The sequence below is a fragment of the Macadamia integrifolia genome, unplaced genomic scaffold, assembly GCF_013358625.1.
Source record: "Macadamia integrifolia cultivar HAES 741 unplaced genomic scaffold, SCU_Mint_v3 scaffold726, whole genome shotgun sequence".
Classification (NCBI taxonomy): domain Eukaryota; kingdom Viridiplantae; phylum Streptophyta; class Magnoliopsida; order Proteales; family Proteaceae; genus Macadamia; species Macadamia integrifolia.
In genome coordinates, this window is record NW_024870527.1 from 175,349 (window position 1) to 202,885 (window position 27,537).

Sequence of the window (27,537 nt, forward strand, 5' to 3'; positions counted from 1 at the left end):
CTGCATGCAAAACTCACAGGGAAGAAAATCATAAAAACTAGGTTATAAAGAGAGAAAACATACCTTGGATACGAATGCGACGCCGATCAATCGCAAAATAGCTCAAGGAAGGTAGGGAATGGATAGCAAAAAACTCCTTGGCCATTTCCACACCTTTCTCACAAGAGTAAATAGGGTTTTGTGTGAATAAGCCAAGACCCGAGCCTATTTATGGCCAGTTTAGTGCCACCTGAAACAGCCCACCAGAAACACTGGGCATGCTTCCGGTGTCTGTTTTCGGTGAAGGGAAAAGTCAGATTTTGGCCTCTACTTTGTCCATCGAAAATACCACTAATATTTTCGGTGGGTTAAACCATATTTCCAATGGTTTGACTCCCTGTTTCCTATGGACTCATTTGAAAAATAAATCATGCTATTTTTCAAACCCAAGTTTTTATTTGGTTCCATTGATGGTGTGCCTCTTTGGGATGTGTGCGTGATCAGATCCTAGTATGTGAAAACCCCACTTATGCATGCCCTAATCCTAATTTCGACTGTCGTATGTGTATGGGACTCACTATGCATGCATGTGTTCCAATTACATGCAACCTTGTTTATGCATGTGTACTAATCGGATTCCTTCACAGGAATCATGTCATGCCGAAACACCCGATCCCAATCCCAATCACACCCGTTGCCTTTCACTTCCCCTATAGGAAATTGGGGTAGATCCCACAATACACCTTCGGCTCCGCCTATACTTACGGCCCAGGATGTGGCATCCACCATGAATAACATGATGCGAGAAGTGGAAGAAAGGCAAAACTAGTTTATGGTCGGGATCGATAATAGAATCCAAGCAGCAATGGAAGCCTACAATGCATCACCCGCACCTCCTACTCCACCAGCACCCGTTCCAATACCCGCTGTATAGGCTACCCTTCAAACATCTAGTGGGGCACAAGTGCATAGGCATGTGCAAGACCCGATGCCGGAACAAGCTCAAGCCCATGTCCCGACGTTTCTCCAAGGTGGGGTAAGGTCCATTGTATCCATCAAGATGGATTGGTGGAATGGAGAAGGTTTTTAGACTGATGGGCTGCACTGATGAGCAAAAAATTTTGTATGCAGGCTATAAGTTACAGAATGAAGCAGATGATTGGTGGAGTGCCACCGAGCCTATTCTAAGAGCTAGTAACCCGAACCCTACTTGGGTAGACTTCAAAGGGGCCTTCTTTGAGAACTATTTTCCAGACATTTTTCAGAACAGAGAGAGTGAGTTCTCTCAGTTGGTTTAAGGTTCCCGGTCTGTGCTGGAGTATCAGCAATGCTTCGAGGAGCTATTCCATTTTTCTCCTGAGCATCTTAGAGGTGATAGAGACAAGGCGAAGAAGTTTGAGAAAGGGTTGAGGCCAGGTATTGGGTCAACTATTGTGGGGTTGAAACTGCAAATCTATGTTGAGGTGGTCCAAGTGGCCAAGTCTATTGAAGACCAGCATAGGGATAACTACACGGCTCAGCAAGGAACGGGAAAGAGGCCAATGGGATCTACTGATTTTAGGGGAGGCAGCAAACCTTTCTAAGTGCCTTATGTCAATCCAACTCCAGTGCAAGTATGAAATTGTGCATCGACTACCAGGAGCTTAATAAGCTAAACATCAAGAATCGGTATCCTTTGCCAAGGATAGATGATTTATTTGATAAGTTATAGGGTGCCAAGGTGTTCTCCAAGATCGACCTTAGAACGGGCTACCACCAGTTCAAGATCAAGGATGGTGATGTCAGTAAGACAGCCTCTAAATCAAGGTATGGACATTATAAATTCTTGGTGATGCAAGTCGAGTTGACCAATGCAACGGCTGCATTTATGGATTTGATGAATCGGGTACTCCAGGATGTCTTAGATAAGTTTGTGATAGTATTCATTGATGACATTTTTGTCTACTCCAAGAGTGCAGAGGAACATGTTGTTCACCTGAGATTAGTATTACAATGACTGAGAGAAGCAACTCTATGCCAAATTCAGCAAGTGCGAGTTTTGGTTGTCACAAGTGGCATTCCTACGCCACATTGTTTCAGCCAAGGGTATAGAGGTTGACCCAGGAAAAGTGAAGGTAATTCTAGAATGGGAGACTCCCAAGACTGTTGCAGACATACGTAGTTTTTTGGGATTGGCCAGATACTATAGGAGGTTTATCGAGAACTTCTCTCGCATTGCTACTCCGATGATCCGACTCACACAAAAGGGTGTAAAATTTGAGTGGTTTGATGCTTGTGAGAATAGCTTCAAGGAGCTAAGGCAAAAGTTGGTATCAACTCCAGTTTTGACTATTCTGACTGGTACAGGTGGTATGGTTTTTTATAGTGATGCCTCCAAACTGGGATTGGGTTGTATATTGATGCAGCATGGGAAAGTCATTGCTTATGCATCTCATCAGTTGAAGGATTATGAGAAGAACTACCCAACCCACGATTTGGAGTTGACAGCAGTGATTTTTTCATTGAAAATCTGGAGACACTACCTGTATGGTGAGAAGAGTGAGATCTTCAGTGACCATAAAAGCCTCCAGTACTTCTTCACCCAAAAGGAACTCAACATGAGACAGAGGCGTTGGTTAGAGCTGATGAAGGATTATGATTGTACTATCCACTGCCACTCAGGAAAGGCCATTGTGGTAGCTGATGCACTTAGTCAGAAATGCCAGTCACTGACTCTTGCATCATTGACCACCAATGAGTATCTCTTAGAAGAGGCCAAGAAACTAGACTTGGAGGTATTAGTAGAGGGTGTCACCGTGTCACTATCGGTATTGGTGGTACAATCTAGTCTGGTGGATAGGATCACTGTAGCTTAGGTTACTGATGCAAAGTTACAAAAGTTGATAGCAGAATGCCAGGAAGGAACCCAAAAGGACTCAAATTTCTCTGTGACTGCAAGCGGGATTCTCAAGTTCAAAGGAAGGTTATGTGTGCCCAGTGATGGTGATTTGAGAGACACAGTTTTGAGAGAGGCACATAGCTCTCTGTACTCCATTCACCCCAACAGCACTAAAATGTACAAGGACCTCAAAGGCTCCTACTGGTGGAAAGGAATGAAGAATGATGTGGCCACACATGTGTCCAGATGCCTCACATGCCAGCAAGTCAAGGCTAAGAGGCAGAGGCCTCATGGGTTATTATAGTCCTTATCTATTCCAGAGTGGAAATGGGAGAATATTACTATAGACTTCGTCACAGGCCTACCCCGTACATAGAAGGGTATAGATGCCATTTGGGTAGTTATGGACCCTTGACTCAGGCAGCTCACTTTATCCCAATCAAGATCACATTTTTTTATGAACAAGTTAGCCAAGTTATATGTCAATAACATCATCAGGTTGCATGGTGTACCATTAGTATCATCTCTGATCGAGATCCCAGGTTCACTTCCAAGTTCTGGACCTGTGTGCAGAAGGCCATGGGCACACAGTTGGCTTTCAGCACTTCCTTTCACCCTTAGTCTGATGGTCAATCGGAGAGGATTATTCAGACATTGGAGGACCTACTCCGAGCATGTGCCTTGGATATGACTTATAGTTGGGATGAGCATATTTTCCTTATTGAGTTCTCCTACAACAACAGTTATTAGGCCACCATCGGAATGTCCCCATTCGAGGCACAGTATGGCAGGAAGTGCTGGACTCCACTCTATTGGGATGAGGTTGGTGAGTGGCATATTTTGGGTCCAGACTTGATATAGGCTACAAATAAGAAGGTGAATGTGATCAGAGAAAGGATGAAGGCAGCTCAGTCCAGGCAGAAAAGCTACGCAAATGTTAGGAGGAAACATCTGGAGTTTGGTGTTGGAGACAAGGTCTTCTTACGGATCTCCCCAGTTAAATGGGTGATGCGATTTCACAAGAAGGGAAAGCTTAGTCCAAGGTTTATGGGACCATATTATGTACTAGAGAGGATCAGACTAGTAGCTTACCGGATAGCCTTACCACCAGAGTTGGAAGGTACACATGATGTCTTCCATGTATCTATGTTGAGGAAGTACATTTCTGACTCGATTCACATCTTGACTTATATATCTCATGAGTTGCATGAGGAATTTGCCTATGTGGAGTATCTGATAAGATTGTTGATCAGAAGGACCATGTTCTTTGCAACCACACCGTTTCCTTCGTCAAGGTGAAATAGATGAACCACCCCAAACAGGAAGCATCCTGGGAGCGAGAAGATGAAATGATGAAGCAGTATCCTGGATTATTTGATTTACCATAAAAAAAAACATTCAATTTCGAGGATGAAATTCTTATAAGGTGGGGGGGAATGTTACACCCGTACCCTAATCCGATCTAATTTGAACTGTTGTGACAGGCCTCAGATTGGAGATCGGAAGTACAACCAGGTTTTGGCTCGTTGCTGCACATTACCGAAGGGGTAGAGATGACCCCACATGTTCAAGCATTGCATGCCTATCTAACTGGAGGGGATTCATACCTTTCGATCCCAGACTGTAAGTGACCCAACTCCCCACACTTGATTTCCAGCACGCATCATAACTGTCGAAAAGCCTTGGGCATGTCCTAGGGCAACCACCCATGCGAGACCAACCATGGGACAGCAAGTTGTCAAGACAACCTTGACCACCAGAAACAAGCCACCAGAAGTAGCCTGGGCATGAATCTGGTGCCTATTTTTGGTGGGTTCACAAGCTTCTGTCGAGGTTCCAATGCCCGTGGGTCCCGCCACTCACATTGTAAATGGTTCTGGATGATCCCAAATCATCCTCCACACCTTCCTTCTTGATGTGAACACTTTATGGACCTAAATGTGCGGGTCCTCGTGCCCCAAAACTCATTTTAACCCGATTGGTTCAAAAGGGGTCCAAACCAAACGAACCTTAAGGCCTAACATAAGTTATAAGTTGGGAAATGAGGATTCATTTCCTCATTTCCCTCGTGCCCAACATAGGAGAGGAGAGAAAGAGGAGAGGTAGGAAGAAGAAAAGGAAGAAGAAGAGGGTTGGAGGCCTACCTTGGTGTCAGCTGCTACCTTGTTGCCGGAATCATTGCCGGAGATAAGTACAACCTCCTATGCCACTCTCTCTCTCTTCATTTTGACCTAGACAAAGCTAGGTATGGATAGAATCTTGGTGTACACACCATGTTAAGGTTGTAGGATGGATGTTCTACCCTCCTAGTGTTGTTGCTGAGCTTGAACCAAGCCCGGTGGGCTCTGGCAACATGTAATGTCAAAAGACCAACTAGGGTTTTGATCATTCAATCAATGTGTCTCTCAAATGGCTCAATGGAATTGGGATTTTCTTGGCTTAGAATGATGCTAGGAACGTCCCCTACAAACTCCAAGGAACAAATCCCAGCAATCCGGCCAGAGCCAGAAAGCCCCAAATTGTTGGCCTACCCTGTATCTCCCCCGAAAATAGTCCACCGGATCCACTGGGTCTATTTTCGATGGCATATTTTCAGGGGAAATGGAGCCTTATGTGCTCTCTGTCACCTCCATTGGAAACAGGTCTGATATTTCTGGTTGAAATGCCTTGTTTCCGCTGGTTGTTTCTGGTGACATTGCTGTCATTGGGAGACAGTGTCTGTACACTTTGGGGGTGACTTGTGTGGGTCCCTCCTGATGTTTCTGATTCATACTGATATACGATTCCATTTGTGTCTAGGACAGTGACATGCACATGCCCTGAAGTCGGAATTGATTTGATTGATCGGTGGCCTTACTTGAACCCTAAACCAAATAAAGATCAACAAGGTGAGGGATGGACTATGTTTATTTTTTAAAATGTTTATTAATTATTTAATTGCTCACATGCTTAGAATTATATGTTTAATTGAAATTGTCATTTTACGATCATGATATGAATTGTATGGAAATGTATGACGGGATCCAGTGTGGCCGACGTGGTACCGGTACCGTGATCTCCAAGTGTTTGGATGGGTGTGTGTGTGAGACAGAATCCGACATGGCTGATGTGGTACCGGTGCCATGATTACCGTATGCATGTTTCATTCATGCATTGATTATGTGCATTAGAGTTAGTTGTAGTCGCGAATTACACTTTGTGGCCAAGGTCTCGCTTGTATTGTGTACCCTACGACTACATTTGGAAATTGATATGCTTCGTGGCCGAGGTCTTGCTGGTGTTGCGTAGTCCATACTCGATTGTTATTTGCAAGTTAGATTAGGTAAATGGTTTCAGGTTACACTTTGTAGCCAAGGTCTCTCTGGTATCGTGTACCTGGGACTGTATTTGGAGATGGATTACACTTTGTGGTCGAGGTCTCTTTGGTATCGTGTAATCCATACTGACAGTATCATTATGAAGACATATAGTATATATGTGGTTAGGTATCACTCCCTATGCTACGCACCCTTACCAACAGGGGTTGAAGTGTTGAGTAACCCATTGTGGCATGTTTGATGAGCCTTTTCAAAGTGCCACTCCCACGGTACGATGTGATTGTGCTAGACGCGGGAACATGTCTAGTGCGGCTGATGTGTTACCGGTGTCGTGACTGCCATGAGGGGGTTATCAGGGGTTTGTTGGGTGACCCATAGACGTATACGGGGTCCAATAGGCTTCTAATCACTGCTAGGGTTTGTATTGCTGCGTAGTCGATGTTGTTTTTGAGACGAGTGATACAGCCTAATGTGTCGTAGTAGCATTTACTAGACTTAGTTTGTATTGTTAGGTGGATAATAAACAAATGAACTGCATCACAAGCATCATGGACTATGTGTGTAATTTTTGCAATCATGCATCATAAATTATTACTGCTATTATCTTGCTTGGATGTGCTTGCCCCACCCCTCACTGAGCAAGTTGGAAAGCTCACTCCACATATATACCCCTTTTTAGATGATGATGCAGGTACTGTGGTGCCAATGGCGGATGACCCAGTATCTTCTCGGTCAGAGTATGGTGTGAGCGACTGGTGGATGCCAGAAGCGGAGGAGCACGATCAGGACTATGCTTGCGATCACTATGCTTACGCCGCACCGTGAGATTGTACATCATCTTTCGACACTTTTGGATATAGTTGTGGGTTGTATATTTTCTTAAGATTACATAAATATCATGGATGAATGTAACAGAATAACTCGGTTATTGCTATTATATTACCACTAGATGTTTCCCCATTTTATTTATAATTCCGCTACTATACTTTGATTCCACTATTTATGTTATTTTGTGTTGTGAGATTGTGAAAAAGTTATGGTACTACTATCAGAGGTCCTAGTAGATTGGTAAGACTGGTATGTGTCTTACTCACACTGCCGGTATTCCTGATGGTAAGTTGGGTCTGCCGGGAGTGGGGTGTGACAACTGCAATGCATTAAGTAGTATCCCTGATCCTGGAATGGGCCATAGATCACAACAATACAAATCTAATTACAGTTAGAAGCCTACAGTCCCAAAATGTGTCCTTCAGTCTCGCAACAAACCCCTAATATCCCCTTCTTTACGCAACGGACCTAGAACTCACACATTGGTCACTCGAGCTCTGTATATATCCGATAACAATTATATGGTATCGTGGAAGTGGTATTTCGAAAAGGTTCACCGGACCTACCACTATGGGTTATCCAACACCTTGCCCCATGTTGGCAAGGGGTTATAGCATTGGGTCTATTATTCCTAACCACATGTTACTACGTGAAATCCTCCCTCGACCACATCGTATTCCACACTCAACATCACTAACACCAACCAATCACCTCAACCAATCTCACATATATTGATGGACAATATAGCTATGTAACATTTACATAAAGAAGCAAAGAATCATGCTCATTTAGACATAATTGAAGATAAAAGCATTCCATAAATTAAATAATCACCCACTCACCTTTTTTAGTAAAAATAAATCTATCGATCAAAATCACTTCACCACTTAGCCTCACCGTGAGTCTTGATTTCTGACCTAGCCAATTAGGTAAATTTAGGTTGTTAATTAATCATAGGAAAAGTCCATCTAAATCTTAAAAGATCCTTATATAATTTATGGATTATGGGTTCATTAAGTACCACCGGTCGATGGTCCCCCTTTGGTGCCTAGTTATTTAATTATGCGAATTATTGGAGAATAATATGAATAATTATGTTCGAATCTGACTAAAATAAATCAAAAAAATCGCTGATATTTCAAATGCTTCAAAAAATCATGAATAATCCATGTGAACAGTGAACTGAATTATAAACGCATAATTTGGATAATTTAAAAAACCCTTTTACTATTAAAAAAATCCCTATTATGATTGGAAATAGGGTTTCCAAATCCAAATCAAATTCTTTGGTTCTTCTTCCCATCTTCCATCTACTAAGTCAAGGACTCGGGTGAAAGTTTCAGAGATTAAGAAGCAGAGTCTCAAAAGCCATTGAGACGGAGAGACCATCTACTTCTACATCCTCCAAGGCTCTAGCACCTCCGACGGGTTGGCCACAGCTGCAAGCCCCAACTTCGAGCAAGTATGCTGCGCAAAACTCATTTTGTTCCTTGCTAAGCCATTGGGTTCTCGCTTGTTCCTTGCTAAGCAAAACTCATTTTGTTATTATGTTCTAGTTTTGATTATGTTGAGCTTTAAATTTTCCATGGAGTGGGTGAGTTTGTTGAAGAATACTTGTGACTTATTGTGGGCCAATTTGAAATTTAGTGCATGTAAATTTGCTATTTGCTCCCTTAGGTTACTACAACGAGAACTTTCCTTTACTTTCTTACTACTTCTAATGTGGATGATTGCATCGTTGGAAATTTGTTATTTTGAAGTGCTAGTTTTATTGAATAAGACTCAAGTTACTCAATCAGTCAACCCCCAGACAGTTTTATTGATTTAGTTGAATTATGGTGGTGTAATTATTGTTATGCTTTTGTGGATGTTTTGTTTTGTTTAAAGTATTATTCCTTGTTTTGCATAGATGATGGAATGAGTTGAGTTGTGGGCTAAATGAGAACATTGATCAGGTTTTGATTACAGTGCATACTTGAACTACTTTAATTTGAACCACATCTTTTTAGTCTTCTATATCTTAAGTATATATGCTAATTGGTTGATATTACACATACAATCATTTATAAAAGGAAAATTACTTGCACCACCCCTAATTTGAAACCTTATATGAGATATCACCCTAAATTTTCAAAAATATCTAGTACGTCCCCTATTTTGTGAATGAAATTACACTTAAATCCATTCCGTTAGATAAAGAACATTAAGTGATGACTACACGTTAAGTGATCATTTTAAGTTCTCAGAAGCTACCTTCTTGAGTCCTGGAATTTCAAATCATTGTCCAAGTCTCTTGAATATCTTGGAGGAGAGAAATTTTGGCCCTAAACCTTTGAAGTTCTTTGAGACTTGGATTGAGCATAAGGATTTTAATGAAATTGTAAAGAGGGGCTGGAATTTTCCTGTGAAAAATCATTTGAATCCTATGCTTATGTTTGTAGCAAAGTTGCGAAATGTCAAGGGGGAATTAAAAGGATGGAATAAATAGCAGTTTGGGGATGTTTTCAAGGCTGTTAAGGAGGCGGAGGTTTTATTACATGGTATCCAAGCTCAATTATCTACTAATCATGGAGATGACAACTTGGTAAATCAAGAAAAAGATGCAAAAAATAAATTATGGGAGGCTTTGAAGGTGGAGAAAGCTTTTTCAAAGAAAAGTCCAGAGTAAAGTGCATGCAACTGGGTGAAAGGAATAATAAATATTTCCACAAGGCAATGAGAGGAAGATAACATATAAACAATATTTTAGAGGTTGAGAGGAGAGATGGGATAGTAGTGGATGATCCTTGTCTGATAAAGGAGCCTGTAAAATTTTATCATTATCTTTTTGGTGCTGATCAAGTGGATGTGGGTTTTTTTGTCCTAATGATCTTCCTCTTCGGGGTACTCTCACATCTGAACAACAGGAGATGTTTGAAAATAAATGAAGAGATAATGAAAGTTGTCTTTGCAATGAAAAATTCTAAGGCCCCTCGTCCGGATGGCTTTGGTGCTAGTTTTTCTAAGCATTCTTGGGATATAGTAGGGGAGGATTTAACATTGGCTGTCAAGTGGTTCTTAAAAAATTCAATGATGCCCTCTTCCAGCAATGCCACTTTTATCAGCCTCATCCCTAAGACAAGTGCGATTGCCTCCTTTGCATGTTTTAGGCCTATTATCCCATTTATAGGATTATTACAAAAATAATCTCCAACAGACTGCAAGGTATGATTGGTGAACTTGTTAGTGAAAACCATTCAGCCTTCATTAAAAGAAGATCAATTGCAAATAATATTCTCATTTGTCATGATATTGTCAGAGGCATTGAACAAAAAAGAGCTCACCCTACAATAGTATTGAAAATTGATCTACACAGCTTATGACTCACTGAGTAGGAAATTCCTTTTGGAGATTATGAGAAGAATGGGATATCCCAATGTCCATGAGTTCGATTAAGCTTGTGTCATTTCCCCTACTTTTTTTGTGATGATTAATGAGAGTCCAACATGATATTTCATGGAAGGAAGGAAAATTAGACATGGGGATCCTCTTTCACCTTATCGATTTACCATGGCAATGGAGGGATTCACTGGAGTTATAAAGAAGTTTGAAGTGGATGGGAATATCACTCTTCTTCCTAGATGCAATGTTGTTCAGTTGTCCCATCTTATTTTTGCAGATGATCTAATGATCTTTGTAAAGGTTGTAAGTGACTCAGTCACAGCTAGTTTGGGGGCTCTAGATGAGTTTGCTTTCTTCTCTGGGTTGCATATCAATAGGGCTAAATCCTCTATTATTTTAGGGGGCCTTACTCAAAATAGTAGTATGCAACTCTTGGAATTAACGGGTTTTAAGGAAACCAAGTTACCAATAAGGTACCTTGGGGTCCCCCTTGTTGCAGGAAAGCTTACTCTTGGAGATTGCAACCCTATTCTTGACCTGATCTGGAAGAAGCTTGAAAGATGGAAATCTAGCTTTCTCTCTTATGCTAGAAGTTACAATAGATCTCATAAGTACTCCAAGGATGCTATATATATTGGTCAGGAATATTTTCCCTTCTAGGTAATCTTATATCTAAGGTGGAATCCATATATTTCAAAATTTTTATGGTCTGGTCCATCTTTGGAGAAGAAGATACATTTTATCTCTTGGGATGCTATATGCAAACCAAAGGAGGAAGGGGGATTAGGATTAAAGCGTGTCAAGGAGATGAATGTTGCTGGTATTATGAAACAAATATGGTGTATTGCTTCTCATAAAAAGAGCATATGGCTGAAGTGGATTTATAAGAGGTACATGGAGAACGATACTATTTGGTCTGTGAAGGCTACTAGTGATGCTTCTTGGGTATGGAGGAAGATTCTGAAGTATAGGGATAAAATGGAATATTTTATCATGCATATTGTTGGCAATGGAATATCCACTAAGCTATGGTTGGATAATTGGCATCCAAAGGGTATTCTCATTAAAATATTTGGAGACAGGATAAGGTATGATGCTGGATTATCTCATCTTGCTACAATTGATGAAATCTTAAAAGATGGAGCATGGCTTTGTACTCTGGCTACAACATTACAACTCATGGAAACTTGGGGAGGTCTTCAATCTATCCCTAAACCTCACTATGCTGAATAGGGCATAGTGGTGTGGAAAGGAGATGCAATGGGAGTCTTTACAACCAAATTAGCATGGGAGATTGCTAGAAGGAAAGAGAGGAAGATAATTTTGGAAGAAATCGGTTTGGTTTGAAGGCAACATTCCAAGGCATTCCTTCACAACGTGGAGTTGTTTAGTTGATGCTCTTCCAATAAAGGATCAACTCATCAAGAGAAGGATTAATGTTAATCCTCAATGTGTTTTTTGTTGGGTAGGTATGGAAACCATAAATCACGTATTCTTTGAATGCCCCTTTACTTATGTTTTATGGGGAGATGTGGCTGCTCTTTGCAATCAAAGGGGGAGGAGCCCTGTAAGCATTCTTGATATTGCCACATGGATCAAACATGAATTTCATGATGTGGATCCTTTGAGAGCAATTGGGAAGTTAGCTTTCTGTGCCACAGTGCAACACTTATGACAAGAGAGAAACTTCAGTATTTTTAAATCTAAAAATAGGAGCAAGCCTCAAATTATTAAAGCAATTGTCTCAGATGTCAAAGTTAAGTGCTTTAGGGTGAACTTTATTGCTAAATGTAATCCTAGAAATCAATTCCTCATGTCTAAGTGGGGCATTCATGTTAGTTGGAAGGTTGTGATCTCAAAAGCATGCTTTTGGTTTATGCCTCCAAGTAATATGATGGTAGCATTACATTGTGATGGATCCCTCTCATGAGTTCGAGCTTCTTATGGAGGATTAGTCCGGGATTGGAAAGGGACCCCTTTATTGTCTTGTACTGGCCTTGGGGAGAAGACTAACATTTTATGGTTGACCTCTTGGCTATCCTTAGAGGAATTTTTACTTGCATAGAAAACAACATGATGGAGATTTCTATTCGGTCAAAATCCAAATTGGTTGTAGATATGTTAAAGGGAGAAATTGAGGGTCATGGGAGACTAGAGCTATTAAAAGCATGATTCTTCACACTTCTAGTACTCTGTCCAGAAAAGAATTCAAGCATGTATGGAGGGAGGTTAATAAGCCTGCGGATTACCTGGCATCTATGGCTATATCTCAGGTTGAGAATATTATTTAGCCCCATGATTTCCCTAAAGAGCTGAATAATTTAGTGATAGAGGATTTAGCTTTTAAGATTTTCTACAGATTGTAATATATCTTATTTTATCCTTGCCTTCTTCTCTGTAATGTAGGGCCTGTCCTGCTTTGTTTTCTAAGGGCTTCTTCTCCATTCTTTAGGTCAGTACAAAAATGGAGATAAAGGCTACCTTTTCTTGTACATTCTTTTTTCCTTTTCAATACATACAAATTACTTATCAATAAAAAAAAAAAGCGATGACGTGGTGTGGTTGGTATTTCATAAATGGCAAGTTTACCCTTGAGGAAGGGAAACTTAGCCCTTCTATGTAAAAACCCCCAAATCAACTGATCTTCCCCAATTTGATCGAAAGTTTAGGGTTTTATATTCCACAAGCTACAACCATGGAAAGGAGAAATATTACGATTAATCTCTGCATCCAACTCCCATTACAGTCATAAGTATCTCCAAAGATGCTCTTTATGAATGAGCCACATTTGCAAGAAAAGACTCAAAATACGAGCTAAAAATCAGAGTTTGCCTTTTTTCCTTCATAAAAAAAAGAAAAAAAAAGAAATATGTTTCAATTTCCAACCATTTCACTTTCCTCTGCCATCATTAGTGCTGCTAAACCTTCTCCTTCTCTCTTTTCTTTACTTTATACTGTCCTGCTTTAGAGACTACTGACATGGTCTTTGAAGTGCAAGTTTGTATCTGATAATTTAAAACCCCAGTGAAGGTATTTGGAGACTTGTTTTCAAATCGGCTGATATGAGATAAAAGATTAAATAATTCAAAATTAACTCCGGCTTAATAGAGAGACGAAGCTTACGATGGGATTGGACAAACAGAGACTATAGCCTCGTCTGTCTTGATTTAGTTGAATACTGAATACGTAAGATCAATCACTCAAGAGATGGCATTGATTTCTAAGGTCTTTCTCCTTCCCTTCTTCTTAATTCGATTCCAAGAGTGCACCGAATTCAAAGGGAAGAAGAATAATAATTAAAATAATATTAATTAATAAAAAGAAAATAACTTTCTATATAGAATATAGATATTTCCATGGCTAAGGAAGAGCTGTGGAAACCGTCGCAGTTGCTTTAGCTTGCCTTTAGAGAAGAAACTTCAAACTTGAGACCTAGGAGACAAAAGGATTGTAAAGTAATAATTCAAAATTATTTTTAAAACCAATGGCAGAAAAATCCTTTATGTCCAATCACCGCACCACAAGGTCAAAACGATCTTTTCCATTTCTAAACTAATGGTGTTAGGCTTTAGGGGTACGTTAGATATTTTTGAAAATTTAGGGTGGTATCTCATATAGATTTCAAATTAGGGGTGGTATAAGATAATTTTCCTTTATAAAAATAATATCCGAATTTTTTGTTTGACTTTTTTCTTTTAGTAAACGAATATTTCTCGAATTCAAATCTGGATTTTATTTTGATTGCTTGTTTGACAGTACACATAAACTAACAGAACAAATTATTCTGAATATTTATTTTGTAGAGTAATTCTCATTTATGAATTAGCTAATAAAGGCTGACCCATGCAATGTAGTGGAAAAAGTTAATCAAGCCAAATGTACTACTTCGAACATCAATGAGATTGTTAAAAATTATAAAATCAAACCTGATTTTTGGACAAGATAATCTCCTATAGTATTGATACAAATGTGGTTCTGATACTATATGAGTGAACTAGTGGGCCGAAACCCGAAACACCCTTGTGGGAAAAAAAAAGTGAGATGAAATTGGTTTAATGATTTAGGATTTACTTGGGAAAAGGCTTAGTTGTTATGGTTGTTGTTAGTTGAATGATTTAGGAAATGGCCTGAGTTTCAAGACATTTTTTGTTGATAGGTAGGGAGGGGAAGTAAATATTAGTCAGGAGATCCCCTAATAAACGTAGGTTTTTTGTCCACCATAGCTCACTACTGCACTAGGCAATTGTCGTTATATTTTATTAAATATGAACATGATACATAGTTATTAAATTCGGATTCGGGAATTATTCGGATTAATTCCTTTCATTAATTAAACAATTTAGTCAAAATATCGGTCAAAAAAACAGAGATAATAAAATTCGAGTTTGGATTCAGATTCGGGAATTATTCGTTTAAAAAAAAAAAAAAAAAGCGGACAAAAAATTCGGATGTTATTTTTAATATATGCAATAATTGTTTCATATTATCTATCAGTTATCATACGTATGCAACATAAAATGATATAAAAATTAAAATTTTAAATTTTAAAGATAAAAATATTATATATAGTCATCTTTTTTTTTCTAAACTCATTTCCTATTACTCAAATAATTGAATCAGAGAATGAGAGACTGAGCACAAATTTAGCTAGACCCATGTCATCCACCATGTATGTTCACCTTAAAAACTAGAGAGAGAGTAACGACTGCAAGACTTAGTCAAACCAAAATGGGGTGAAAGATTTTATCATTATTATTTTTGTAGAAGTATGAGAGATTACGTTAGGAAAGATAAACTTTGTCGGTTTTTGTTAAAAAAAAAGAAGAAAAGTAACATTAGGATAATAAATGCATAATAATCACACTATTTTCTAAAGGATTTTTTTATATATAAAATTTGAAATTTTTTCAGAATTTTTTATTTGATTCAGATTCGGATCGAATTATTCATAAAATTCGGTAAAATTCTATTCAGCCGAATTATTCGCGTTTAATTTGGAGAATTTAATAGCTGCCCAGGTTTTTAGACTAAACAATTAACTTTTTTCATAATTTTTAAGATGGTTAAAAATATTTAATTTAATAATTATTTCATGAAAGGTTCTATTTTAAATCTTATGCGGGTCCATTATCTGAGTATTTTGTCTAAGAGAGGTCTTATATTTCAAAATCTTAAGCCAGCTTTCAAATATGAAACTCTCAAGAAATTCGGATTTATTAATTTGGACTAGATCTAACCCCGCTCAGTTTGAACCTCTACCGTTGTTAGCGGTCCCAGTAGGTTCTTTAGCGTCCACGTTTGGGGTTTGGAAGGAACGACCAAGGATGTCCCTGCGGTTTTTGAAAAGACAAAGTGGCTTCGTATTTGGTACATGAACAAGTTTCCCAACGGCCGGATAACGAGGACAAATTGGTAAATGTCACATTGTATCGCTTTTCACTGGCTAGAAGACCCTTGAAACCCTGCGCATTGGCTTCATTCCCACTATGACTCGTCAATCGTCATTTCTGAATCGACCCAGAAATCACTGAGGAAAGAAGCTATTCTCTCTCGCTCTCTTCTCTTCTCGCTCACCATGCCGCTCCGGTATCTTCCCTTCTCTATTTCACTATCTCTCACTCTCTATATATCTCCCGCCCAACGCAAGGTCTGCATAAGGGAAGAGGCAAGTCGTCTTCCATAGAGCTCCTCAATCGCTGCGTCTTGAAGAACCTTCTCGAACGGCCCCAAACTAACGCCTGAAGCCTCTCAATTTTCAAACCCATCAAGGATCGCCTGAAGCTTCTCATCTCTTCCCTTCGACGGTGGTTTCTTCTAATCTTCAAACTCAAGGTCATCTCTGATGCAGCCTCGTCAAAGGCCAGGTTTGTGAGTTATTGAATTTCTCAAATTAACCTAGTTCTCTAGCCTCTGAAGATTTGCCTGCTACAAGATTCCAATCGCTGCTGTCACGGTATGAGTTATCCTTCTCTGAACTCAAATATCTAAAATATGCGAAGCCCTAAAATATGGGGATTTCGGGGTAGGCTTACGATTTAGGGCTTGTCTAGGGTTTTTATCTGAAGCTCTGTCTCCTTTCTCTAATCTACATTTGATTTAGGGCTTGTCTGATTTGTGGTCTTGATTTCTGTTCTCGCCCTTGAACTGCAAGCTTTTCACCCTTGAATTCCATTTTTCTAAATGCATGCAAGGCTGTTAAGGAGAAAATTATTTTCATGATTTTACCACCTTTACTGAATGAAGTTCTTGAAACAGAAGGGGGTGAGTGGTTCCCTGCAGAAGAAAATTGGGTGGGGGTACATTTTACTCTTAACTTTTGCAGGAAATTTATATATGTTGATCTTCAAAGTGTTACAGAGAACATCCAGACGATGTTGTGATTTATTTTATAGTGATAACTGAACATACCTATAGCTTTGACAAAGGGAAGAGTAGTATATGAATTAGAACCCCTCTAGCCTCTTGGCTTTCTAGCATCCCCTAGAGCCCTCTTCCCTGCAGGTATGGTTAAGCAACACAAATAACCACCAGGTTGACAGCCAATGTTATAGGAAGCATGGGCTTTAGGCATCATCATAACCTTATGGAAGCAACAGAACTTAGAGTGTCAATGTTCATGAGGAATTTTTTTTTTTTGGGTTAATGTTCATGAGGATTTTCAAACCTCAGTTATCCTCAAAATCTGCAAGTTAGTTGCAGAGGTACTTTTAAGAATCTTGAACCTAGGGTGAGGGATTTGCCCCTGGTTTTTGTCGTTCATCCTCTTTAATATTTTTATTAATTATGATTCTAGAAATTTGCTGGAACTTTTTTTTGATACCTCTGTCACTTTTTTATTGTTTCTGTTTCTACATTTGTTTTCTGTTTGCATGTGCTCACTGCTGGCCCATGTATTTTTTTTTTCTATGGATTTGGTGGCTTTTTAAAAAGGAAAAAAGGTACTTTCTGTGGAAATAATTTCTGGTTATGTCATTGGTGATTTGGAAGGATTGGTCTTTAATCTGCATGATTTGCACATCTTTCCTATGGTCCTTGGTGAGGTGTAAAGGCCATATATGCCTTCATGAAGGGAGGATGCAAAGGAGGTCAAGTTTAGGGAGGAGTTTGAGGGGACAGTGCTTGAGAGACACTCAGCACTAGGGGGGTTGCATATGATAGTGATAAGGATATGCCTGCTGATGTGGAGGCAGAAGCAGACACGAGAGAGACACTGCATGCTAAGGCAGGAGTAGGATAAAGGCAGGGAGTTCAAGGAGCTGGTTCTTCAAGCATACTGTGACATGGCCATCTCTGTGATACAATCAGAGGAATGGTTCCATTGGCGGCAACAATCTTCTAGTGGTTCTAAGTCTCCTCGGAAATCTATGTGGTATTGACATTGGTGTACTGTTAAATGGTCATTCTTCTTCTTCATTCTTAATACATATTTCAATTTCTTTTATTGAATGCATGCTGGTAGTGCTAAATTATGGGTAAATAAAGTAATATAAGGGACAGGACATGGTAGGCTATGACATACACTAGCAACCTCCTAAAATCATGCTGTGACATACACTAGAAACCTCCTAAAATCATGCTTAAATAGTCTTGCTAAAATTGTTGTCACTATACATGGTCAGTTGAATCAAATGTTTGACCGCTTAAATGGTCAATTTAATTTTTTGACTGAAATGTACCATACCTCCACTGAAATTTTGGTAATTTTACAGTACATTTCGGTTTCGACTAGGGTAATCACTAACCTTGATGTCACTATACATGGTCAGTTGAATCTAACTGGATAGGCACCTCACCTAATCATTGTTATAAGGGTGAAAACTATTTCAGATGGACTTAAAAAAAGATTTTTTGTTTGAAAGTGGTTGTTAGTTTTAAACTTTTAAATTTAGTATGTTCCTGGAATGTACATTAATTTCTTTTTTCCCGTCATGATCTTGTTGGTCTGCAAGATTTAAGAAATTAGGTCCATTGTGGACGTAAATTTATAGCTTGTGCTTCTTGTATAACATGTCCACGGTTCCAAAGCTGCCATGGACCATATGCTTACAGTATTGAAGGATCACATATAGGTGCATCTTCTTATATATAATTTTGTGTTGATATAATGCAGGACATGCAATTTTCTCACAATTTTGATTATATCTCCTTGCAATGATCATTATGGTTGAATTGGTAGGGACCAAGGGAATTTTATGATGGACCTCTTATCAAATGCATCAATTCACATGTTTCAGTTGAAAAGTTGATGCCCTGGAGAACAATTAAATGTGGCTTCATATTTAAACGAAGTTGCTTTGTTGCTGTTAAAGAATAGACCCTATATACTATGGGGGTACAATTTTATGTCTACCACAATATGGGGGACTGTAAGAGTATTGATTCTGCTACTCTCTTAACAGTCTCTCCCTCTTCTTTTTCTTTCTCTTTCATCTCCTCTCTTCTACTGCAGTTACTGGTTACAGATCCTGGTTTGCCACAGTTGCTCTAGCAACCATGGCTGCAGGGTAGGAAACTCAGTTTTGAATTTTAACTTAGTAACATCAGGGTACACTGATGCTTTTCTACTAGGGGTGAGGATCAGTAACTTCAGCTCCATCAAGTCCTTTTGATATGGTGTCTTTTCATTTTTATCCTTATTAATCCCAGTTCCGTTGGGTTTTAAGTTGTCATTGAGCTTTTTTTGGTGGATGCAACTTTGAAAAGCAACGATGATTCAACCTTATGCCAATCCAATGTTGAAATCTTCACACCCATTAAAGAGAAACAGGAAAGTTAGAAATGTTGGGACACATTTGCCACCATAGGCATATATATAGCTAAAATAACGATTTAAAGGTAGTCACTGGTACTGTTGGGGATTTGAAGGATATGTTCCATTATTTACGAACTAAGATATTTTCTACGTTTCTTGGATTCCGTTGTGTTTGGTTTCTGATAGTTGTTGCCTACAAGATAACTAGTAACTTTTGACATTTTAATGCTTCAAGTGACACTTATCTGGACCTCCATTTTAATTTCTTTTCTTATTCTCCTTTTTTTTTTTGGTGGGGATATGGTTGTTGGTTAGTTCTTCACCTCAGTTCAGCCTTTGATAAGCCCAGGAAGACAGTTTATTGGTGTTCTTAAAATCCACTAGATGGGTGAATATTCTCATGTTCTTGTTTATCGATGAACATGCACTCTTGGCTCAATATTTTTTTCTGTATTTTTGTTATATATTGTTGACTGTAATATATGTAAGCATTTCTCAGGGTTTTCCCTTATTTTTTGGACGGCCTGGCCTTGAGATTATGAGGAGTTCCCTCGTAATGTAGTAATTCAAATGTGTTTCATTACAGTTTTTATTAAGTTTTTCTGTCCATTTATTTGGGATCATGTGCTAACTGAACTCAACTGAGCTTATCTCTTCTACATGGGGGTTGGCAGCAAAAATTCACCATTCAACCTTGGTTAGGTTAATATTCTGGTTACTCATTATCATTTGTCTTTATCACCACTTCAATCCAAGACATTTTGGGTGCCTACTAACTCCTCCAACTTGTACCATGCCACCTCTTGCTGTTGCACTCATTGGTCTTATTTGCACATGGCTGAACCATCTCACTTTCCCTTTTTCATCACTTATAATGATTAAATTTCCTTGACTTCATTTATTTCTGATTCTATCACATCCTTAGACTCGGCACTAATCAATCTCAGTATTCTCATGTTAACAATGCGTATTATATATTTACACTAAATTTTTTGGAATTTGGATATATTATGTTTTCATTTTCTTATTGCTAATTCTGTGTTGTGTGTGCATGTGTGTGTATTATTTCTTGCCCCCTCTTCAAATCAGGTTGGGATGCCTGTGAAGTTGAGGGACTTTGTCTTAACCAGCCATAGTGGTGAAGAGGTAAAGCATAATAGTATTACATTAGATATTCCCGATGTCCTTTTATTATCGCTCATACTTGGTCCCTCATAAAATATAATTTGTATAATGATGCAGTTAAATCTTCTTTACATGAATGAAACGAGTGAATATAATTTTTTGGTTGATCTCAATAGATGTGACCTAATTTCATTAATGATCATTGCCTGATGCAAACTCATGGAAATGAAAACCTTTGTAATAGTGACAATGTTGATCTTGAAGTTTCATGTATGTCTTTAGTGATGTTATTTTTCCTTCTTGTTCTTATTATTATCTCGTTTGTTATCATTTTGTCCTTGAAATTTATCACAATAGCGGGAGCCTATTGCATTGGGTTGCTCTTTTTTTAATTTTTTTTTTACTTGCAGTTTTATAAGAAAACTGAATATAAGTTTTTCATTTGCTAAAGAAAGGTAGTTCCAGCCTTTCCTTTTCCTTAAAGTTATTCACCTGGTGAAGAAAATAAAGAGGATATTTGAGAAATTTTTATTTTAATTTGTTTCATGAACCGGTCATTTTTTATTTTGGATGTAGCTTTCATGGTTTCATTATGATTATTACATGCTTCCTATTCCCATGAAACTGATTTTCCATATTTATTCTTTCTCAGGTGACAGAATGTGAAGTTTTAATGGATAATCGTATACCTGTTGGATATGTTTCATGCCCCATAGAAACAGTGAGTATCATTAGACTTTTAGAGTGTTGGTTGTGTTTTAGCTGAGTAAAGCTATAACTCAAAGTTAATTCATTAAATGCTTATCCATTTTATTAGGACATTTGATTTTTCACCTAAGTAAACATGTCTGCCTGAGCACGCTTGCATTTCACCTTTGCCCTCAGATTTCATCAGTTTGTTTTTTTATGTCCATTTCTCATTTGGATATCTTTGTGTTTATTGTTCATTTAAAATACTATGGAAACACGAACTGCCTATAATTCTTCCAATATAAAATAGGTCTCTAATTTTTCTAGGTTAATTACGTGTCAGCTCATGATAATAAAACTTAGTAGTTTAATCAGTCTATTACAAGTAGGACATCAGTCCTAGTAAGACTCCTTCCTTCCTTCTCTCATGACAGCCTTCTAACACCTTTAACAACATATCTAGCTATACTTATATGTTTGTCTTGTATAGAGTTCTAACCAAATAAGATTCTAACCAACCTTATTGATTTATGCAAATTCCAATGAAAATTTATGTGGACGATAGATGGAGGATAAATAATTTGGCAACCAGTATTGTAGCATTTTCACAGGTTCCATTTTCCTTGCATTAAGAAGTGGTGGAGTCTTACATTTATTATATAATATCATTATAATTTAACATAACAATCTCACTCTTTTTTTTGGGTGAATCGTTTGTTGAGCTGTCTTAAGTACAAGTTTCTAAATCTCGGATTAGTCTCGAGATTGATCAACGCCGATACCAATCAGGCTAGGATCAGAGTATTGGACAGATTTACCCGCGATTTTAAATAAATTTTATTACGTTTTATTGTGGGGCAGTACCTGTATATTAGGATCCAATTGGTCAAGACTCTGGATCAGGGATCGGTCAAGGACAAAATCGATCCGATCTAGCCAATATTGACCTATCCAATCCGAGTTTTGGAACCATACCTGGGAGTAGCTTTACGGTTTTATTAACCTCACTGAAACGACCTTGCAGGTCACTAACTGTCCTGTCTGAATACATTACATGGAATTGTGGCTGTCGGGAAACCCATAAAATAAGGGGAATTAAAAGGGGAAAAATATTTTTTTTAGATGTGATTTGACTGATACTCAGAATCTGTGAGGTTAACATATTCGTGTAGTTAAATGTTTTGTTTTGTTCAGCTTGACACATCAGTTGATGTGACATGTGGGTTATGAAACAAATTTTGGTTGAATTCACAGAAGGTTGATTAAATTGAAAACAATTTTAATATTGAAAAGTGGTTACCCATTTTATGTTCTTGTATTGATGAATTAGTTATAATCCTTGGGTTATGGTCATCCATCCTTGCCTTTTGTGGTGATTCCTGAGCATTCGAAGAAAGCTGATAGATCTTATTAGTGGGTGGGACATCTACGACGTTCAGCTCTTGTGGATGACCTTGTAAGTTTATTACTCTTGGCTATCTAAGGTAGACTTTGGAGAGAAAAGAGCGCACCCGTCTTCAAGAATGAGTTGTTAAGTATGAATTATGGTTTTTCAAATTGTTCTTGCTTTATTAAATTTTGACTACTTTCATGGGGTTTTAAGGGGGTGGGGCGTTTCTTTTTTCTGTTTCAATTGGAATTTCATGTAGTGGAAGCCGCTACCTGTTTGTTTAGGCTGTGGGTGCTTTTGTAGTAGCCTCCAATTTTGGTGGTTGTAATTGCTAATTGTTGTTGGTCTTTGTTTTATTTTGTTCCCTTAAAATGTTACAAATTCATTAGGTTGGGCTTCAAGCTTCTGGATTTCTACCATTAACCTTATATCTTGGTTCTTTACTGATTGTGTTGGACTAGGAATTAGAGTTTTGTAATGTGGTTTAATTATTGAGGGAGGGGAGTGGAAGAGCCTGTGTAGTGTGTTTCTTTTGTATTTGTGCAAGTGTATACAAAATCTTTTTTTTTTTTGCTCCTTGCTGGCAGGTATAAAAGTTGATATGGTAACATGTAATGGGATACTTAGATAGCAACGTGTTATTGGTTCTATTTGCAGTGCTTTGACATGAAATCAGTATGAAATAATGCCCATCAATACAACTTTTGTCTTATTTGTGTCAAGGTCTTTTAAGTGATCGTTTCAACCATGGCTGAAGTAGATGCGAAGGAATACACGAACATATGATAGTATCTTTATTTATTTTTTTGCTAAGGTCGTTTATTAAGGCCTTCGGCCTGACTAGTCCCGCGGGGCCATACTGACCCCACAACTGCATGGACCGGGTCATACCAGGGTTGATTGAGAACCATTCAACTTTCACTGAAAGCAGTGAAGAGCACTAAACACCCCTGTGTGAATGGCCCCAAGGGGGTAAGAAGAGTCGAAACTCAGAACCACATGCTTCCTGAGGCGAAGGTCCCTTGCCAACTCGGCCTACCCCCTTGGGGTTGAGAACATATGGTAGTAGTAGCAACTATGGCAATGGAAATGTTCGAATGGTTCGAAGAACATTGGGAGATGCACAGATGATTTGAGACATTAATATATCGCTTACAATTCACATTGTGAATATTCTATGGTAGCATTGGGTTTTATAGCACTGTATACTTGGTCCCAATCCCAATTGAGGATTATCTGACTTTGCAGTTGACATAAAGTTTTATATTGTCTTGTTATATTATCTGTTTATTGAATCATTTTCTTATCATGTAAATATTCTTCTCAAAACTTGAGTGATTGGGTGGAGTGACTCACAGGTATATGAGGGGACAAAAGGTCTCAAGGGTAACCGATGTGGGACCATTCTCCCAACTGTAGAGGAGAGGAAAGAAATCAACAGAATCAATCTGGTGATGTAAGTAAACATCTTGTATGGAAACGTAGGTAATTTTTTCTCCTCTTTGCTTATATAGTATTTTTCTTTCCTCTCTTATCTCAACATATCTTCTTTACTGATATTAAGATTCTGTTTCATTTTTATTATTATTCATCCCTATATTTCTTGAACTACTAGAACGGTAGAAAATTTCCTAGACCTATTCCTAATATATTTTTCCCATAATTAGCCCATTTACTTTGTGATTTTTCCCATGTCTAGGCATATTGCCACTTCTAAAAATTTCATGAAAATTTCTTGTGCTAGTGTATCCAATCGAACCACATTCTTCCATTAAGAATTCATTCCTCTTCAGTCCTATCACAGATCTAAAAGTTGATCTTAATACTTAATAGTAATTGACCTGACCTATTGCTATTTTCAGATTTCAGCATGAATCTGAATTCTGTTTGAAACCAGAATGAACAAATGCAATTCCCTTGGTTTCATACAAAAATTTCAGTCCTTCTAATTCCCACATTAATATCTTTTCCTTAAGCTAAAATCTGAAATCTAATTTTCCGTAGTTATAAGCTACCATGACTGTAGTGCTTCAGTTGATCATATTGGATTGTGCATGGTTTAGTATAAATGCAAAGTCTTACCATCCAGATCTTAAAATTTGCTGCATAATGTGGTCTAGAATGTGGGTCATTCTTGATTTATTTTTTGTAATATTCTCTTTGTTGTTATGATAGTCTTTCCTTTTTCTGGTGAGTTCTTGTGCTAGATTTTTGAACCTGTTAGGTCCATGATATCTATCTACTTGTTTTGCAGTTTGTATCTGTAGCTCTTCCATTAAATATTCTTTAACTGCCTGTTGATTGTGAATTTTGCCATTAACTTGAGTTACTACTGCCTGATCTGGCCTTATTTTTTGCTTAAAAAGGCACCTACCTTGGTCGCCTAGGTGGAACCAAGGATTTTCCCCCTCCCTTTGTTGCTATTCCATCTCTTAGTGTTTAAAACAATAAGATACTAGAATCTACGTGGTATGAACTATGCACATCTAGGCGACCAAGGTGACGCCTAGGTGCCCGGCCAACGCCTTGTGTTTCAGAGATGACAATGGTATTTTGCTGATACCTACGTAGCTGGATATCAAATGAAGAAATATTAGTTATTTACTGACATTTCTTAGTCGATTATTTCACTTCTTTAATTAATTTTGTTAATGACCATGGGGGAAGTGAAAATTGATAAACCCTAGTTTAGAAATTTTTTTTTCCTAATTTCTTGTATCGAAATAATCTTAGGAGAGGATCACTGGACCAGATAGTTTCATATTCCCTACAAGTTTGTTTTCTTTTAATGCCTTTGTTAGATGCTCGCAATTCCACGCCTTTTTGTACTCATAATGTGACATCTATTCTAGAGTTTGTTTGATGAATGCTATCTTAACAGGATGATGGATTCCGGTTTGTCCTCATGGGTCATATAATGAAAGTACCGTGGTATGTAGTTCTCTTTAGCTAATCTATTTAGGCTTAAGAAGATTTGCCTCAAAAGTTACAGTTTGGAAAATAGACTTTGCTTCTACCATTTTTTTATCCCTTGCAGTTCCGTAAGAACCCACAAATTCACTAAGTGGTTCTAGCTGCTAGAACTTATAGTTTTGATACTTTTTGTTTGCACTGCTAATCCTTTCTTATGCTTAGATGTTGTCTTGAAAATTTTGAGGTGTCTCTTTCACGTTTAATTCATATAGGATGGATATATTATCACATTAGTCCTCACACTTTCATTTCAGAATGTTATTGAAACAAATCAGGATCTGAAACCAGTAGCTGCAAATAGAAGAGAGAAGAGAGGAAAAGAGACAGAGGGAGCAATTTCTGAGCCATGATAGGTTCACCTTGTGTACTATCTTTATTAATAATATTTAGTTAGTAGGTAATGTACTCTTAAGCAGGAATACTTCTAAGAGTAGATGTCTTTACAATGAAGGTTCTAAGTGTAGATGTCTTAGTACAATGAAGGGAATAAAATAAAAAGACTACTCTAAGAGACTCAATTCACTACATGATAACAAAGAAAATACTGGATCGGCCATATTTAAACAAATCTAGGTAAATTTTCTCCAGTAACATCAATAACAACCATCACTCTATGCAAGTACTAATTTAAAAAAAATTGCACCCCCAAACTGATGTGATCTAGGGTCCAAAACTCTAAATGGGGTTCTATGGGTCGTAAAATGACTGAAGGGTTGTGGCATTTGTATTAGTGTCGGTAGGTTCTAGATCGTTTGAAAGAATGTTGTCTGCAATCTGGGAGTAGATTTCTTCCATTTCAGGAAAATGAACGAATAGCCATGGGTTTGTTAGAGATCACGTTCTAAGGGTACTTTGGGCATTCGGTTATTATGCTGTATGTGTATTTACTTTTATGCCTTAGAACTACCCTTGGTTATCTTATGTTAGCATGGAGCGTAGATAAACAATTTCCTGTATGAGGCTAAGTGCATCAATATAGGGGGAGAGGGGGGAGAGAAATCTATTCTCTCACACAACACATTATCATCAATATAGGGGGAGAGAAATCTACCTCCTACTTTCATCTTCTCTCTACTTCTCTTGTACTTTTGCAACCCTTATATTCCAACTTGGTGTTAGTGTCCACAGTTTTGGTTTGAGAGTGGTGCTACAAGTTCTTCATAGTTGGTACTAGTATTGATGGATGCCTGTTAGTTACAATAAAAGAAAATTACCATGTTAAAGAATCAGATTGTGAATCGGATTTGTGAGTTGTCAACCATACATAACTGTGTGGATGGTTTATTCCTCGACTTGTTACTAATATATATTTTTTCCTTTTTTATATAAAGGAAAGCAGAAAGTTCTGGCCAAAGTCTATCAAAAGTAAATATTGGCATATATGGTTCTAAGATCTAAATGTAAGATGGATTCAGTTGTTCTTCTCATTTCCTCCTTAGTTCAATAGAGATTTCCATCATTTTGATCCTACTTGAGTTTGTGTCAATTACTCATCTACCATTTATCTTACTCCCTTTTTGTTTGAAGAAAACTACATCATTTTTTTGAACTGATAAAATTCTTTTTGTTTTAGATAGTGAATTGTGGGATTTTGGTGAAGTTGCAAAAATGGGCATTAGGTAAATGCATCACAGTTCAATATTTATGGGACTGGAATTGAGCTGTATCGGTCTTCTGTATGTTCTTGACATTTTACTTATTGGCATATAATAGGAAGCCAATCATTAAAAGTTTGGACTCGCTTCCTGAATATATTTATTTGCACTCAACTCAACCATATTTATTTGAAGCTAATAAAAAGGAAACATATTAGAAACTTATTGCCGTACTCTTGGTTATGTGAAAACATGTAGATTTCCTATTTCCCGCATACGAATATTTGCAGATTTTACTTGTAAAGGCATTGAGGGGTTGTTCTTCCCCCCAACAAAACGTACATTACCAATTTTGTTGCTGATTTTCCATAAAAATTTGGTTAATTTTTTTTATAGAACTTAATGTCAACAATAGAGCTAGATTGACCACCTGGTTGGCACTTCCAAACTACTCGATGAGTTTGCTAGGGTTCAGAAAGGAATCTGCCAGAGCTCATGAGGCAATCTCTGAAAATCCCTTTGATAAGCCCAAGCCTCCTATTGAACAACCATGAAAGCCAAGCTTCATAACTAGTTGGGGGGGGGGATGATATCATTACTCTATCTTTATGGATTTAGGGTGATGATTG

General features: G+C 38.0%; 1 pseudogene; it reads left to right on the forward strand.

The window, feature by feature from the left end:
* The first annotated feature begins 15,805 nt into the window (after positions 1–15,805).
* The window catches only part of LOC122069847, a 69,813-nt pseudogene continuing 58,081 nt past the window's right edge, over positions 15,806–27,537 (forward strand).